This window comes from Melospiza melodia, chromosome 4 (assembly GCF_035770615.1).
Source record: "Melospiza melodia melodia isolate bMelMel2 chromosome 4, bMelMel2.pri, whole genome shotgun sequence".
Lineage (NCBI taxonomy): Eukaryota > Metazoa > Chordata > Aves > Passeriformes > Passerellidae > Melospiza > Melospiza melodia.
The window spans coordinates 54,997,874-55,016,797 of record NC_086197.1 but is presented as its reverse complement, the minus strand read 5'-3'; the positions used below and the strand labels follow the sequence as shown (position 1 = coordinate 55,016,797).

General features: G+C 38.7%; 1 long non-coding RNA gene across 1 annotated transcript; it reads left to right on the top strand.

The window, feature by feature from the left end:
• The first annotated feature begins 465 nt into the window (after positions 1-465).
• Positions 466-18,509, top strand: LOC134417403 (uncharacterized). The gene is made up of 2 exons (XR_010027565.1): positions 466-599; positions 18,319-18,509. It is a non-coding gene; the product is annotated as an uncharacterized LOC134417403 (long non-coding RNA).
• Positions 18,510-18,924: the final 415 nt, after the last annotated feature.

The window sequence follows — 18,924 nt, the reverse complement described above, 5'->3', positions numbered from 1 at the left end:
GTAGTCAAGAGTTCAGCAAAGTTCCAGATAGGCTGACTTCACTGGAGTGAATCAAATCTGTTCTTCTCAAGACCAAAAATTGAGAATGTTCTCATACTTTCTAAGAAAATTATAATAATCTGTAGTTTCATCAGTGGTTTCTGTGGCGATGCTGTTGGAGGTTTTTTCAACTTTTTCCACTGCTGAGTTGAGCAAGTTTCATTGGATTTCAACTGACGATGGTCACACCAACTCAGCTTGTTTCTCTGTACCATGGAGGACACCATGATGAACTGGACATATGGCTAAGACTCTCATGTGAGATTTATGGTCTCTTTTTTGCTGTTTTGTCCTGCAGGTTGCCATCACGAAAGCCAAAGTGGATTTCTCCGGGGTGGTGTGCCTGCCCCCTTCCGTCATTGCTGGGAATGGGCTGGACGGAGGAGGGGCTGGCGACAATGACGACGAGCCGGTGCTGGTGTCCCTGTCGGCGGCCCCCAGCCCGCAGAGCGAGGCCGTGGCCAATGAGCTGCAGGAGCTCTCCCTGCAGCCCGAGCTGACCCTCAGCCTCCATCATGGCCGGAACCCCAACCTGCCCCCGCTCAGTGAAAGGAAGAACGGTGAGTGCTACAGCATCCTCATGTCTCCTGTGGTGTGTCCTCACCACGTGGTGGTGTCATGGTAGCTGTTCTGATGACAGCTCTGCTTTTTACTATGGCTTTTTTGTAGGAAAAACTAATGATCCAGAGTTTAGAAAATGTATTTACACTGATCAGTTGGAAGGATTGATGTTAGTGCCTGTGGAAGTTCCACAGATCTCCAGTTATAGATGCTTTATATTATTTAGGTGAATGTGGTGGTTTGCAGGGGTCCCAGGACGAGGGAAGAGACAAGAATCTTGACTCCATATTTCAGAAGGCTGATTTATTATTTTGTGATGTATATTATATTAAAACTATACTAAAAGAAAAGAAGAAAGGATTTCATCAGAAGGCTTGAAAGGAAAGGAAGAGAAGGAATGGAATGCTAACAAAAAGCTCGTGACTCTCAGAGTCTGACTCACTGACTGTGATTGGCCATTAATTAGAAACAAACAACATAATTAGATTTATTATTTTATGATCTATATTATATTAAAATTATACTAAAAGAATAGAAGAAAGGATTTCATCAGAAGGCTTGAAAGGAAAGGAAGAGGAGGAATGGAATGCTAACAAAAGCTCATGACTCTCAGAGAGTCTGACCCACTGACTGTGATTGGCCATTAATTAGAAACAACCAACATGGACCAATCAAAGCTGCACTTGTTGCATTCCACAGCAGCAGATAATTATGGTTTTATTCCCTCCGAGGTCTCTCAGCTTCTCAGGAGAAAAAATCCTAGCAAAATGATTTTTCATAAAATATCATGGCTATAGGTGAATACGAGAAAAAGCTTCCCTGTACTTTGTGGTGACTGGGTTGTGCAAAACTGAGACAGTCAAAGGAAGTGTTAGCTCACCTTCAGACTGTAGCTATCTGTAGGTTTTTCTTTGTCACTTTGGTCTGCACTTGCCAAGGATGAGTAACTTTCTCACTGCAAATGTCTCAAAGATTCTTTCACACTTCCTGGAAGAAGAAGCAAGACCTAGAGTTAAAAATGCTTATGGTTAAGTGATTTAGAATATGTGCACTGAAGGACAGTAATTTGGATTGAAGGGGTATCTCACTTAAGATGGTTGGATCTTTATATCTAGAAAATGACCATGCCTTTTTCTGAATGGTGTATCAATGTTTTCCAATTTGGAAGGATGGATTAGCTTGAACCCAAAGTGTTGAGTTTTTAGGAGGTTGAAAAGAGTTTCCTCATTCATATATGTTATACCATCATTATATGATCACAATTATATTTACAAAAAAATGGAGAAGATAGAAATTACACTAACCGAAGAAAAAAATGTTTCATCCTTAATGTTTGCAGTCTTCTAAGATAAAATACAACAGATGGAAATAAAGGTAGTGATGGTAAATAGAAGAAAATTGGAATGTCAGTCAGCAAGGCAGACTGTGATCTCAGCATATCTCAACTAGTGGTAGACTTGGGCATTTTATGTTTATGAAAGCAAGGAGATATTTCAAATGGTATTTAATTGAGATAACAGTGAAACTGATAGAGAGCTGGAGCATGGGAAAAGTGTATGAGCCTTTATTTCCAGCACCTGACAGCTGGTGACATGAAGGTGACATTGTGATTTGTGTGGACACAGGGTTCTTCTTAACTAATAAGGCATGATCAAGGACCCTGAAGTGGGAGGAAGCAGTTTATTTTTGATGCCACTGGGAAAAGGATACTAGTGCTGGAAACAGATAAGAAAAATGAAACTTGGGGCAGCACTTTGAATGGTATTGTTATGGTCAGAGGAAAGGATATTCTGGCACAGGAACGAAAATCTTTACAGGATTCACTTGTTTGGATAAGTTTAAAAATTGGTATTTCAGGATTATTTAACAGAGATAGACTGTTTTCCTCTATCTGAGTAATATTATTTTTATGGACTGAGCTTTGAAGCAGTATCATTGTGGGCTGCAAATCTACTTGACTGCAACAGGTAAAGTAGAGTTGTACTTTTCAAGTATTTGAAAAGGAACTCCTCTGCCCATATCTTTGCCAAAGAAAATTAGGATATTCCCGGAAATGACTCATTAGGTGGGCCTCTTCAGAGCTGATTCTTTATCAGGGCTTAGCACAATAGTGGGAATTTTACTGCTGGAGGGGCAGTTTTCAGGCGAGGCATAAAGTCCAAAGTCCCTGAGCTAGATTATCTGAATATTCCTTATCTTTGGAGGTACACAGGAGGTACACAATGCTCTCTTGTCCTAGGCTGCAGTATTTTGTTATGTGTTGTTTGTGTGTACATTCATTAAAGTATTATGGGAATGAAAAGGGCTGTTGAAATATGGTTTATTGCAAATTATCATGGAATAAAAGAACACTTGGTTTAGTGGGCTACTAAGAAATTTAGTGAGCTGTTAAGACATTTAGCTCATGCATTTTGGGTTAATAAATGTCTTCCTTCAAATGGGAACCTCTCAGTTATCTTGGGGTAGAGGTTGCACAGCTGTTGAAAGCTGTTGAGCTTGTTAAATCTCCTTTCTTAAATATGGTGTATCTTTGTTGTTGTTGTCCTCAGTTTTAAACATGTTAAAAAAGTTCGGAGATGATCTGCCAGTTGAGATGGCAATCATTGCTTAAATATTTGAGCAATCCAAAGAGGTTGTAGAATGTATCTCGTGCAGTGAAACTGCTTCTGTGACACGTTGCCAAATTCAAGGTATGAGGAAGATTCAAGCTGAGTGGCAGTGGGAGGGGAGGAGATGGTAGGTAAGAGACTTGCTGGAAGCTGCCTATCTGTGTCAAAGGGTCTCCTGTTTGCAGTTCTGGACAGGCACTGCTGACTCACAGCTGAACAACTACTTATGCTGAGAGTTTCTAACAGATTAACTCTTTCTGTAGCTTTTGCTGAACAGACTTGGCTTATCTGTAGGTATCTGTAGAAGAGTATTACATGGGTTTGTACTGTGCTTGTTGCGACAGACTGTAGTTCTGGAACATAAATTATTAGCTGAGTTAAAATAGAAATGTCTTTGGCTTGTGAAGCATCATGGAATTATGTATCCCATGGGAAAACTGGGAGGGCAGTCCTGTATACACATATTGCCATATGCCCTAGGACAGCAGATTCCTTTAATTTTTTTTCCTTCTCTTAGAACTGAAGAGCAGCCAGATGCAGTTTCTGGGGGTTTTCTTGTTGGTTTTGGTTTGTTTCAGATCCAGACTTCTCCTCATATTCTCCCTTATCACAGCTACATGTTCTGGAAGGATAGGTACACCTGGACACATGGGTGAAAAGACCATGAACAACTTGACTGAACAGCTGCTGTTAAAGTTACACAATTAAAGTGCAGTAAAAGATATTAAGAATATAGAATTCCAGTATGAAGCATTTGAACAGATAGCTAGGAAACAATTTTTTGTCACTTTGGTGGAAGGAAACCTTATGTGGTAAGGTGTTAGTAAACTATTTTGACACAATTATTATGTTCTGTTCAGGCATCAAGCTTAATGGGACATTTAAGGTATAGTTATTTAATATGTGCTTCAGAGTGAGTTTTCTACCCTAGATTTGCATTCCTTTTGCTTTTCTACCCATGTTCATCAAGGCATCAACTTTCTTTAACCATGAGAGATTACCTGTGACTGACTCATTTGTTGCCACACAAGCCAGAAAAAGGCCATTATGGAGTCATCTGAAGCTCTTCTGTACATCTTGATTTTTGTCAGTCACCTGTACTAAGATGCTAAGATAACTTATCCCAGCCCTTAGGGTAGGGTTAGAGCAGGTCCCCATGAATGCATTTACCAAAAAAAAAAAAAAAAAAGAAAAAAAAAGAAAGAAAAACTCCAAGTGATAAATATGTGTATCTTAGGTAGTTTGATATTTTCTAATAAAAAAGTCCTATTCTCCTTAACTTTCATTTGAAATTACAATAATTGCTCCACTAACTTATTGACCCTCTCTCTTGACCTGTTTTCCCCAGATGAATTCATAGTTATCTTAGTCCAGGGGTTGTGAAAAGCATTGCGTTAGAATCCTCGGACACTCCTGGTTTCTTCTCCCTGTGGGTTGTTTAAGATGAGGTAACATTCTTTCCAGTGAACTGTTGCATTTTATGGTTACTGGTTTGGAGGGAACTTGCTCCAGCTTGCCAGTGTTTGGGGTTTACTTGATCTGGGATGCCTGCTTTCTACAAAGTACCATATGTGTCAGGGGAAGAGATTCTCGTTGGAATGTGTGGAATTTCAGTATGACTCAAGCCATATAAAAGGCATGTGCTTTAGGTATGGGAAGGTGCTCCTGTTAGTGCTGTACAAAGCATGGGATAAATAGTTGCTGTGTAAGCTGTTGGTGATTATACTCAGAAATTGCAGAGTTTAACTTTTAAAATGGTTCTAAAGACCTACTTTAGTGTCTGTGTTCTTATGCCCATTTGCTATTAAAATACATGAGTATTAGGGCACCTTTATTTTATTTTAAATAATTGTGTAGGCAATTTGCTCCTATAATCTTTTATAAGACTATACATTCCTCTCTCCCACCTCTGCTATCCCTTTCCCATTTTGAATTGTCATTACACCAAATACAGTTAGATTCAAATATTTCAAATATAACTTTTTATAAGAGGTTTGCAAATTGTATTACTGTCTTCCTATTATTCTGACTTTAAACACAAAAATAATATTTTCTTAAAATCATGTCATAAACTGTCATTTAAAAAAGTAAATTATGTGACTCATGAACTCAGTTGAGAAGCTAGGCATGATTACTGATAAACAAGGATGATATTGTTTCCCGAGAAAGGGCTTTAAAGGGATGAGAGTATTCTGAAATATTCTCAGTTTTTGAGTCCTGTTGGGGTTTTTGTTTGTTTTTTGTGTGTGGGGTTTTTTTTCCCTAGTATATATCTGCCTTCTGGAGACTCATACTTATGTTTAATTACCAAGTGGTGGTTACTGCCTCATCCAGAACTTAGATGTGAAGATTAGTCTGTATTGTAGCAAAAGGACCAAGACAGGAAATATATAGCTTTCTCTGATCTGTCCTTCACACACATTCCAGTGAGGTTTGCTGTTTTCTCTTGTGTGAGAGTAAGGGGAATGGTTGTTAGAACAAAAACAACCAGTCTGTCTTGGACAGATTTGTATTACGAGACTTTGTGTTCCCAGGAGACTGTAAATTTAGCATGCTGTCTGAAAGTTTCTGATAGAGCTATGAGATCCAGAGCATGACAGAAATGACTGGCCTGTTACTGATGGGAGCTACCAAACAACTGAGAAGGGGTAATCTTGAAATATTTCAAACAAACTTTTAAATAGTGGTGGGGAATAGTTGGGCTGGAAAGAATAATGCCAAAGGCAGCTTTAATGGAGTGGCTTTAACAAGTTAGCTCTCAAAAAAGTTTTGTTCCTTATCAAGATAACAAGACTAACACCCTTCTACAATCACTGGCTCATAATATTACTCTCCCTTCTGTTTTTTCCTTTCTAGTTTCTCCCTTACTTCAGTTTGCCTTTGAAGTTTCAAGGTTCAGCGCTGCTGGATAAATGTTAGACATACAATTTGATAGCTGTTTAAAAAACATTCCTTTTTCATTAATTTAAACTGCTTGCTAAACAAGTCAGGCCCAGATCTGGCCGGCTGTTTTGTCTGTGTAAGGACTTCTGTTGCTGGTCTTGCTGTTTTGAGGGTTGAGGGCAGTAATTGGGAAAGGAAGTCTGGCTCTTTAAAGGGAGAATGCCATTCAGCAGGATTCTCAATGTGTTCTACTTAAACAGAGAGTGGCTGCTCCATGAAGGAAAGATTGCACTATTTCACAATAGTCAGTTGCTGTTAGTGCTTAGCCAGCTGAATCCTAGCTTTGGTACCTTTGCTGCTTCTGTAACGTGTGGCTTTCTATAACTCATTTTTATTGGAATGCTATCAGCCACTTCTGGAGCTGTAGCTCTGCCCCTGCCATGATCAATGCGTTGCCACAAAGTGTAATGAAGTGTAATGTTGGAATACGTCTGGTAGTGCAGTCTTCATCTTCCTTGCTGGTCAAATGAGCAACATCCTGCTTAATGCTTTAAATTTCATCTGCCTCTTCGTGGTCACCAACAGTGCACACGTGCATACTTCAGAGAGTTAAGTGATATTCCTGGAAACTGTAGGAAAGATTTCCTTTCCACTTGGGTCATACTGCTTCCTCTTATATTTCCATATATCACAACAAAAACAAGCTTACCTTCTGCTAAAAATGGATGTTTCCTGTATTTACGATGCATATGAATATTCAGAGTAGGTGGTAAAGTGAGTTATTTCTGTCACTGGTGTCTCTGAATTCTCAGGATACAGTGCACTGCTGCAGTTTCTTTTCATAAAGATTGCATAGCAAGAAGGAACATTCTTTTAGGCCTGTGATTTTTGCCTGCTCTGGCTGCAGATGTAGGACTGCAAAGGTGGTGTTTGAGTATCACAGAAGCCCAACGAGCTGATCCTTGTCTTTTACAGCACACTGCTGATGTACGGAGTGTGAAAACCAGATAAATACTACAATATCATCACTTTAAGGGATTTTCCTGCATTGTTTAAAGCTGCTAAATGAGTTTTTCCTGCCTTCTTTAAAGCTCCAGGTGTGTTTGTGTGTGGGAAAGAAGATGTGCTGCTAAAACCTGCCATGCTCTTCCCTCAGCAGTCGAGCAGCTGTCAAGAAGTTTTTCTTCTTCTTAGTGGTAGAGAAGTCCTGAAGTTATTTCACGTTAGAGGGGTCAAAAAATAGAGCTTAAGCAGTTTTGCACACCTAGCTACTCATTTTTACCCATACTGTTGTGCCAGGACAGGAATTCTGACTTGCTAAAAAGGGATTTAAGATCTGAAAATTTGTCTGTATCTTACATGTGCAGAGCTGAATACATTTTAGGGCTTGGTACAAATATATGCTGTTACTTAGATGACCTAAAGAGAAATGATGATGAGCCTTGTGGAAAGATTGGGAATAAGGGAATGGTTCTCTGGGGACAGAAGTGTTGGAATTAGTTTGTTGAGATAATTAAATTATCTGTTGGACAAATTACTTGAGACTCTTTAGAGACCAAGACTGAATTTCCTTTCTGTTGGGAGCTAGAATCATCTAGTGAGGAAAGACTTAATTCTATTTTTATCTTTTACTCAATAAGTACTTGACTGTATAATTTTTGTCCACTATCCCAAATAATCTGAAACTGTTCGTGTGGATGTGGGAAACAAGAGTGAATTTTTTTAACCCCTAGTCTGGTTAGATGGAGGAAGTGATCCATGGTGGGAAAAGTCTGAATGACAAAGGGCAGGTTTTTGGTTTTTAAGAAGCAGACACTACCATCTGTTAGAGGAGCTCAGGTTTAGTGATCAGCAAGGGGAATTGATTAGGGGAGTAGTTTAGTTGTTGAGAAAAAGGACTGGCAGAGACTGAAGAAAAGTGACTGATCTGTCAGCAGGATGTATATGTCTGTGGCCATGTTGTTTCAAAGCTGAGGATATCTGCATGTTTACGTTAACACTGGGTCTCCTTGTCCTTGGAACGAAATTGCCTCATCAGCAGAGCCCCTTAGGGGATTGCAAGTCTACCCAAGACGTCATCCTCCTCTTATAAAAGGGGAAAACTGCCAGTTCTGGTGTCTCTGACCCCTTCCTCCCCCCTCCCTTGCACTTACAGAGCATCAAGGGGCGGACCTTGCTTCTGCAAACCTCACATCTTGCTCTCCCTTTTCTCCTAGCAGTAATTTGATCTTGGGCCGTTCCAACTTGCCTGTAGTGAATAAGCAGAGGACTGCATATTGAAAGACTTGAGTTTTCTCACTAGGCACAGTTTTCTGATAGAAGGATGAGAATGTCTTGCAAGTTTTGAATGAGATGAAAGTTGAGAGGTCCTCTTGGATTATTTTTCTCTTTAACATATCTATGTCTATGTAAAGAGAGGTCTTTAAGGGCTTCTCTTGTGTTGAGAAGAGAATCAACATGACACTGCTGGAACCAGAAATGCAGATGACAACACTCCAATCAGGTACCGCTCCAAACATAGCCTGTGGTTAATTTTTGCTGGTGAATCATGGTTGCTGAGCTATATAGGAAGTGCCAGGAGGCTGTGTGACCTCAGAAAAAGACAAATTAGAGAACTGTGGTGATTTCATGTGCAGGTTGCAGATGGGTACTTTTTGGATGTTAAGTACTGTTCAATTTAGAGCTTGATCAGAGATATATTATCTCTCTTTTCTTCCCTTATTGGTCTCCAATGTTAAATTTACATGGCTTATGAAGATTACAAAACTCCAATCAAAGCTAAGACTTGTTCTAAGGACTTGTTCCTCCATTTAGCTTTTGATTGAATTATGTGTTTTTACTGTTAAATATTTTCTGATTAAACATATTCTTGATACTTTGGAGAGATTTTAAATTGTGTAGTTTGGGAAAAACTTGTATTAGAAACTTTCCAGTATTTGTTTTATGTCTTGAAAGTGTGTTTCCTTGAGAATGGCAGTGGTATTTTGTTTGCATGATTCATTTGTAAGTCCTGTGGCCTTCTGGTGATACTGTGCTTACCCATTAGATACGTACAGGGTTGCATTTCTCACATGTAAGCCATGCTTGAATGAGAATTATCTCTTAATGGGAGCATGAGATGATACTTAGGGTGTTTTTATCTGAGGCTCTAGCACATTATGTAGTCATGAAAATAAGTACATCTGTAGATATGAATGGCCTTTGTTCTGTGGATGGGAACAGAGACTGCAACCTTGGTAAGATTTGACCACAAGCTTGTAGTAGCCTAGGAGTTTGGGTTTGTGTACTCTTAATCTCTTGGGCAGCATTGTCTGAAAAGCAGCACATAGGTAATGCCAAAAGTGTGAAGACATACTTGTTCCTGAAAGTCAAATGCTTTTTCATGTCCTTAAGTAGTGACTGGGAAAGAGACAAGTAAAACAATAATTTCTTAGTTTAATTCCTCCCCCCCCCCCAAAATTGCTGCCAAAATTGTTGGGTTTTGTTTGGTTATTTTTGTTTTGTTTTGTTTTTTATTTTTTTTCCTGAATTGACCACGTTAATTTCCCTAACTTAATTTTGTGTGTTTTTAAAATATCTGTGAAGACTTTTTTATCTCTATAAAGATCCTGTGTGACCTTTATTTTATAGTCCTGACATATTCTTTGTTGTTTAGAGAACCACAGTATGGGTTTTTTGTATCTCCTGTTGTAGATAGAAAAGACAGGCCTAGATCTTATGTAGTGTTTGTCTCAATTCGGAAGAGGGTTTGTACATAATCAATCATTCTTCTAGTTGTACTCTTGCAGTCTGTGAGTGTTGGAGGTAGGGTTTAGGCACTAACAAGGTGTTTGGTATTGGACAGGATGCATATGGCAGGAGAGTATCTCATCTGGCTTTGTTGGGAGGAAAGCTCTTACGTGAAGACCTGGAAAAAGATGTTGACTTTAACTTGCATTGTTTCTAATAAGTTTTTAAATTCACCCCCCCCCCCAACAAAGAACAGCCATGACATTTACATTTCAGGATTCTTGTAACTGAATTGTGCATTATATTCTCAGGAAGGTGACATAATAAAGTAACACTTGTTAAAATTAGAAAAACTGCCTTTGTATTAGTATTGCTTTTTCTCAAAACTTTGTGTGGCTGTGTTTCTTGTCTCTTCCAAATTATGGTAACTCCTGAAGCTTTCATTAATTCTGAGGGTGAGAGTTTCTCCCACTAAGGAGTGCTTGTATGGAGCTTTTGCTCAAGTCCCCTAACCCTAGTCCTAGACTATGCAGTGGTGTTCTGTAACACTGAGGCCATTTCCTGCCAAGTTTAGTTTACCTTGATGAGGGATACAGATTTATTGCACCTCTTCCATCAGCAGCCACTCTGTTCTCTTCTGGATCAACCAGTGCTGGAAAAATCTTAAGCAAGAAGCAGTTTACATAAATGGATTCACAAGATTGGTGGGGAAATGGAGTGTGACAACAGGAACATGTGCATTACAAGTTTGAAAGATCTGTCTTGAATAATGGAAGTCTATTACAGGCTTCTAGATAAGGAAAACAGCTACTTGATGATGAGGCCAGTTTGTTCAGCTGTAATATTCAGAGACTTCAGATGGTGGTAGTGGCTGCTCTTGTTTGGCTTAGTGAGGTAGTTGTGTGTTGGGCAAACTATTTGAGACTTCAGAGGCTGAAACTGGATCTCCTGTCTGAGTGCTAGAATGAGGAAAATGACTTAGCTGAGGAAAGACTTAACTTCTCAAATCTTCTTCATCTTAATGTTCATCTCCAGAAGCCCTACTGGAAAAATGGAAGATGGAAACAGTTATCCCAGTCAACTCCTCAGAGTTTCCAAACATCCACTGAAGAAATAGGAGACTCATGGCCTAAGCTGGGTAAATAAATTACCCTGGTAGAATTTACACAGCTTGCACTCCATAGACCAAAAATTCTTCAAGACTGCAGGTCATGAGGCTGTGCTCATTTACTGCTTGGGTATTGATGGGAGTCCACTCAAGAAGCAGGAATATCTGAAGCCATTGCTGACCTAGGACATAATACCTGTATTCCCTATTGGTGGGCACATGAAAAGCAACTCCTTTGATACTAAGGATGAGAAAACATTCTTAATGTTTTGGAGAAAGAACTGAGGCGGACATTACAACTTTACTCTTCTGGGAGCAGAATAGCTTAAGCAGAGAGGGTCTGTTTCTTCAGAACAAAGAATAACTGAAGCAAGAGCAATATGAACAGTGAGGTGCATATTGTATTAGCCAGAGAAAAATTAAAACCACCTGTCAAACTGAAAAAAAGGAGGAGTAAAAAAAGCAATGCCAGTGGTGACAGCAGAGGAAGGAAAAAGTAAAAGTGAAAATCAAGCTGAAAAGACATTCCAAAAAAGCAGTAGACCCAGAAAAAAAAAAAAAAAAAAAAAAAGTAAATATATGACCAAAAAGGTAACTGCTCTATTTGACATCTCATTGGACAACTGAACTTGTTTAAAGAACTGGTATTACTCATCCAGTCATTCAAAAAGCAGACATACACAGTGGGGTGAAATTCCACATTCAGTTTCATAGTTTTGGAACCAGCCCTGTGCCAGTTTGTGTGTTTTCATTCTGCTGACAATGAAGCTGATGTGCAGATCTGTACAAGCTCTTAGCAGTGGGAACTCTCTCTTTACTGTTTTTTTTCTCCAAGAGTCACTTGGTTTTTTTGCTGCCTTGACTCTTTCAGCATCTGAATCATTTGTTTTCTTTATATTTATTTGCTGATTCCAAAAGCTTGCTGTTTCCTTCCCATTATCTGCTTCAACCTAATCTCCCTATGTAGCCTCTTTTTTTGTTCCCCTGAAGCCTTTTTGTTATTTGTTTCATTATCTAATTATCCCATCTAGAGATCTTGCAAATTCTTTTGCTGTTGCTCACTTTTCACTCCGGATATGGACTAAATAGTTTTTGTTGTTACCTGGCTTTGTAACAGACTGGCCACTGAAGGAATAAGCAATGAATGTTATGTTTTCTTTTCCTTTTTTTTTTTTTAATGGAGAGGCAAGAGTGCTAGAAGCATACTTTATTTTGGACACAATCTATAATTTAGTAACACTTAAATGTTTTTGAACAGCCATATGAGGGACTCATGCAACTGGGGGAAACCTCAGGGGTCTTGGGTGTGTTGCTGGCCTCTGTGTGCAAGTTCTGTGTTTAAATAACAAACTTTCAAATATAATTTCACTTTCTTTTTCATTGTATTTGGTTTTGTCACAAATTCCTTTTTATGGCTTCTGTCCAGGTGGCTGGGCAGAAGTGTGTGTGCAATACACCTACAGAGGTGCAACCAGCCAGAGAGAAACCCTAAATTTCAGCTCAGTTTTGCATGGATGGAGAAGAGTTATGGCCTCTTAGGGTCATGTGGAGTCTAACAGTGCATTGCCAGAATTAATGGATGTTAGCACTTGGACAAATGGCTACTTCTGTTAATGAATTCTATTTCCTTATGGTTTTGCTCTATGAAAAACCTTTGTTTAATGTTCTGGGTAGCCTTGGTTTGTTTCAGTGCACAACAATGTTTTTTGCATTGTCTTGGTATATATTGAACATTAAAAATTGTCCCATTTTAATCTTCTTTCTGTGAGCATACTGAAAAAAAAATAAGATTGTTCAGTGTAGGGTAGTCTATTGAATAGCATCTTTGGGTTTTGATATTTTGTTCTGTTGACCTGCTGAAAAAAATCTTAAAGTCTATTAGATATCAAGACAGGTATGCAAACCCAGAAGCAGGTGGTTCTAAACTGTTAGAAGTTTGGTTTAGATGAACAAGAGGGTTTTTTCCATGCATATTTGGAGAACAAAAGAAGAGCTGTTTTGAAGTCAGCAAGGTAAATGAGCACAGAAATAATTTAGTTCTCTGTAGTGCATAAAACTTGACTTCTGTAGTCTAATTTGCTTTGTATCCAGCTGGTTCTGAAAAAGGAACAATTTTTTCAGCTAAAAATTAGTGTTACTTTGAATCAAATGCAAAACTTCCCTCATTTTCTGTGGAAAAGTTGGATTTTTGAGCTACTTTAGCAGATTAGGAATATATTAAATTCAATTTAGGAAAAAGCAGTGCTGATCCCTTCATTCTTTCTTTTAAAACACAACTCCCAGGCTCTTTTTCTTCCCTCTTTATAGGATTTAAGTTGAAGTGCTTTAGGGATGTCAGCTGCTAAATTGCTTTTAATGGGAAGAAAGGGGACAGAGAGCATATCTGTGTATTCTTAGAAGGGATTTGTCCCCCTCCTCAGCTCATTCAGGAGTGACAAATGTCAGAGCTGCACTTTGTGGTTGGTGTTCTCATTCCTGTTTTAAATAGATTTGAGATTCAGTATTGGCTTTTAGTACATGAGGAATGACCTTTCCTTGATGCAGTAAAATGCCTTCTAACTTCATCTTGTCTTTTTCAAGCATCAGTTACAAAGATTTTTTTTTCTTGCTGTTGTTTTTCTAATGAGAGGTTTTTGTAGTTGTGAGATTTTTTGCATTTCATGCTGTTTGAATAGTAGAACTTTTATTTTTCTTCCCTTTTCTTCCTCCCTCCCCCAACTTGGAATTTCAAGATTGTAATGAGCTCTTGAATCAACAGAATTGGGATTTTGGTTTTGGATGGAGGGTGGAGCTGAGGGGAGAACATTCCTGGCTCTGTAGTTTGCATCATTACTACTTTAAAAATAGAACATTTGGTTTGTGTTTGGAATCGATGGCATTTGGAAATGTAACCTTTTGTATCTAGGTAGCAAGTTCCTGGGAAGTGTAAAGAGTTCCCCAGTTACTGGTACAGCTCCCTGGGTGTGTATATTCTGAGTAGTGATAAAATGACTCTTCACTGGCTTTTAACCAGAATCCTGCATGTGATTCAAGGACTGAACAAAGTTATGTGAGTCTCATCGTCATCATGCACTGGGAATTCTTTCCGAAGCAGCAAATGGGATGTTCCTGAAGTCAGCTTTAAATATGGAAATTTTTGTGCTGCAAACTGCACAAAGTTCTGGGTTGGCTGTTACAAGATGTGGAGAGAGGAGTGCACAGCTGTAAGCTGCACATTAGTGAGCTATTCCATTCATGAAAGATTTGAACATAACCTTTTGCTGCCTTTTATCCCTGTGATTAACTATTGAGTAAGCAAATTGCAGCGTGGTTGTGTTAGCCAAACTAGAGTTAAAGGATTGTACTGAAACTAAATATGTGAAGGATGCTTTTCTTTTTTCTGGTTTTTTTTTTGTGTCAAGAATGACAGTCTACAGTAAAGAGTACTCATTAGAATAATTTAGTTGAGCAGTACCTATTTCTACTGACAACCTTAAACAAGAAATTCCTGGAAATCTTTTTATCCCTGTAGTAAGTATTTGTTGAAGCATTAAATCTTTTGAAAATATTTTTTTTTCTCCATCTGTTTTGAGAATACTCTGTTTATTCTTTTTATACAGCAAGTGTTACCCTATAAATTAAGAAAGAGGGAGTAGAAAAACAACCATTCAGGCAGCTTTTTGCCCTTATCCCTTCTGTGAACTACGATTAACTTGCAGGGGGGCACAGACTGGCTGCACTTGTTCTAATACAGTAAAGATGTGGTAGACACAAAATGATTATTCACTGACTGCTTTGTCTCATACCCTTCTTATGGCTCCAGCTTACTTTAAAATCCAGCTTCTGAGAATTAACTTTAGGGGGGTGTGTGTGTGCATTTTAACCGGTTTCCAGTGTAAACAGTAAGATTGTCATCATCATATGCAATTTTGGGTATCATTCATCAATTGTTATTAAAAACAAAACAAAAGTTTAAAATGCATGTAAAGTCATGCCAGGTTTTATATGTTGTAACTGTAATCAAAACAGAGTCTTCCTTTCTGTGAAATAATCCATTATGTATAATGGGCCCTGCTTAGTTTTTGTCATCATACTCTGAGTTACCCACTCATTTGCATGATGAATATGAATCAACTTTTCTTTAGGAACATAGTTCAAATGCATTGGAAAAAAGGAGTGAACAAGGATTACTTTTATTAGGTTCTTGCTTGGGATCTTTAGGCACGCTTGTATAGGAATTATTATTGATTATGTATATAGGCTCAGACCGATAATTTTTATTTTTGTGGCTCAGGCAGATCATAGTCATCTTCATGGCCTGCCACTGATTTCGGTTCTGGATGAATATCTGAACTTGTGCTCTGCTGAGTCTCTTGAAGCTGGTGTGATGCTGGCACCACATTCTTTGCCTGAAGGGATGCACTGCAGACACACATCTACTCTGTCTCCCAGCTACCTGGTGACTCCTTGTATCCAGTGTTTGCCTGATTTAAGAGATGGCTAATGTTTAACAAAGTGCTCAAGTTTCCATGCCTGTGTGATAGCAGGAATTTGCATTAGTGTTTATAATCAGGATGTTTTTTTAATAATGGGATCCAAGTCCAGTCTACATTTTGATTCTAGACCTTAAAGTACAGTTTTTTTATGTCTAAGCATCCGTGTGATGCTTAGACATAATCAATCAATTCCTAGTGTTCTAATTGTGCCCAGAGCTGTATAGATCAGTGGTAGGGAACAGAGGTAATTCTTGAGGTTTTGGAAATGTCTCTGATGTTACTGTTTGATGTTATGCGAAAGCTACTATCAATAAGTTTTTGTGCTAAACTTGCTGTCTGCTTTTACCAGTCTCAGATGACTCCTACAGCACAAAAAAACCCTCCAAAACCAAACAACAACAAAAAAAGACAAAAAACCCACCCCAAAATCTGAAGTAACCTATAGCTTCATGTTGCATCTGGATTCTCCTTGCTTTGGAGCTGCCGCACCTCAGTTCAGACTTACAGCACCCTCTGCTGTTCTGACCTTAGGGCTCTTCCAAGGAGAGACTGGCATTTCTTCCAAATTGTCTTTTTAAATGGAGAAACCTCAGCTGGTTGTCTTGAGGTGGTCTGGTTTTTCGTTTGTGTCTAAGGAAACACGAGCCCTGACTTATGGGGGTGAAACTAGAATCTTTATCTTAATAGAAGAAATATTGCCCCCCTTTCCCCTCAGTTTCTTTGTCATGAGAATTTTACCATCAAAATCAATATGGAGAACTGGTTTAATTACATTGGCACAGCTCCCTTTGGTGATTAACCTTAGTGTGGTTTAAGAATGCTGTCTAATGTAGCAATAGTTGAGGTGGGTAAGAAGTCATGAAGCGTTGGAACTGGAATTACTCTTCAGGGTTGCAGAGCCCCCTCCCCTGCTGCTGCAAGTAATCCTGTCATATAGCCCCCTACATAAATTTATTGAGCACTGCTTTAAAAAGTGTTAGATTTCTCTCATGCTGGACAGAATTTCTCTCTTTGCTTAAAAGTCTTCTAGTTTTCAATGTTAAATGTGTCAGTGGCTTTCAGTGCAAATAATCTCATAGTTAAACTGATGCAAACCTTAATGCAAGCAAAATATTTTCCCTAGAAGAAGCTCCATCTACTTACAATATTCTTAAAGTAGGGAAGTGCTAAAATAGTATCTGCTAATATGACCTGCTTAATGTTTTTTTTTTGTATCTTTCTGTAGTGATGCTTATTTTAAATCAGATCCTCTATGTAGTGTTAATGATGCTTCCCAGGCATTATGCACAGCATCGGATCCCCAACAGGATATGAACCTATTTAATTAACCCATGTAAAAAGTAGGTTGAGAAATGTATTTGTAGTTCTTTGTAGTCTTCCATTTTCTTTGCCCTGATTGTTTTTCCTCAAAAATGAACATATCCCAAATAAAGAAGTTGCAGCTTCCAGTGAAGCACAAGCAGGCTTGATCAGTCTGTAATCATAAGTGACCTTGAGATTTTTTTTTTTTCATTTTTTTTAAATTCTGCTGGAGATACTCTGGTTGAAGCTGTTGTTCCTTGTCTGTGTTTTTCATTATTTGAGATTTGGACTTTGTGTTCACTGATGTCAACTCAAATATATGCCTTTTAAAGATATATTGAGCGGGTTTACTTTATTAAAGTTACTACGTGACACTGAGGTATCACTGATGAAAGATTGCAACTCGCAAAACATTTGGTTCAGAGGGTACCTTGAGCTTGACTGACTGCAAAACATTCCCAAAGCTTAGAGCCTTCAATGTTCCTTCACTAAAAACTGAAATAAACAGAAAACTTTTTAGTATACCTTTGCTGATTTCATGTTGCTTTTGAATAAGTAAGAACAAGAGCCAAATCAGTAGACTCCTTTTGGAAAAAACCACTATTGCTAGTCTTACCTTGAAAACTGAGAGATTAATGAGATTCTAGAATGTGTGGTGTATGAAAAGTGGTCTCTAAGGCATGAAAATTTCAGCCCATTTAAAAGTCAAAGCATCTTTTAAGTTTAAGCTAGAAAATTACTGGCAACTTTAAATGGACCAGAAAAGAACAGCAATTTTTAACAGACTTGCAGTACTCTACAGAATTTTAAGTTTGTTTGCTTTTTAATTTATTGTGATTTCTGTATAGTGCACAACACTCGATCTCCATTCTGGGATTTAAAAAAAATTTGTTGTTCTTATGATTATTTTTCTTCTTCTCTTTGTCCTGGACTTTGCATTATGGTGACAGACAAAGTGGCTGCATATAATAAGAGCCTGCTCCACTCCTCCCAGTTTTCCTTGGAGAGAGGCAGTCACTGTTTGCTGTGGTTGTTGATTTAGTGCCTGGGAAGAATGAGGCTTTTTTGGACCCCTTCCTCATCTCTCTCTTGCTAAGGGAGCCTGCGTCATTGAGAAATGTTTAACCTTCTGGCCCTGAAGCAGGACTGGAAACTTTGCTGCAAAATCTAGAAGCTAAAACTGGATCTTGCAAATGTTATTTATGTGAGCTACTCTTTCCTTTGATTTAATTGGGACAGGAGATTGCAGAGCTTGATTTAGAATTTTGAGTAGCAACTAATTTGGAGAGTTAGCAGGGGGGAAAATAATTTCTTTAGTGAAAAATGGTGAATAACTGATTTAAGGGAAGAGGAGAGAAGAACTGGGAGCAGAAAACGGAAAAGTGTGGGAGGACTTAGTGGAGAAAAATGTCCTAAGATCAAAATTCTGGCATTGTCACGTACTTGAGTGTTTCTTTCTCACTTGTATCAGGAGGCTGGCTGTGCATAGTTTTATTCCTATAACAGAAGTTGGTTGTGGAGAGCTAGTGGCCTAAATTGTGATGGGAACCTGATTTCCAGGGGGTTGATTTAATAGCAGATACTGCTTCTTGTATATGTCTTATTTTCCCAGACTGCCCACTTTTTTCCTTCTGCCTCCTCCCCCATCCCGGACCATGAGGGTTCTTCTAACAGTTCTGCAGAATTTCCAGATGTCTGGCTGCCCTGCTGCAACTGCGCTCCATTAACCGAGAGGGAAGAAGACATACAGAAAGCCCAAACATTTCTGCAGCATAATCATAATAAATCTGACATATCATGAAACTGTTGTGCTTGTGCTAATTAAGTATCTAGTGTGCTTGTAGTACAGAGAGTAATGCTGATGTGCCCGCAGAGTGTTGATTTTATTTCACATGGTCTGGCTGTATGTTTATCTTCAACATATTCCAAACAGAATATCTTGTGGCAGCTCTGTCTCTTGGGACCCAATATCTTCATGGTAAACTAAAATAAAGAAACTAAATTGAAACAAAAATGAAGAAGCTTGTCTCAAGGGTGAAATAACACAAAGCAGTTTAAATTATTTGTCCCAGTGGTGTCGTGACCAGTGGAAGGGAGGGGAAGGGGTTGTACTTTCCTTCACTCCTGTTTTGCAGCAGCAGTAGCAGCTCAGTGCACCTACTACTTAACCCCAGGTAACTTGGACAATTGGACTTTCTTGTGAGGAGTCTTAATTCAC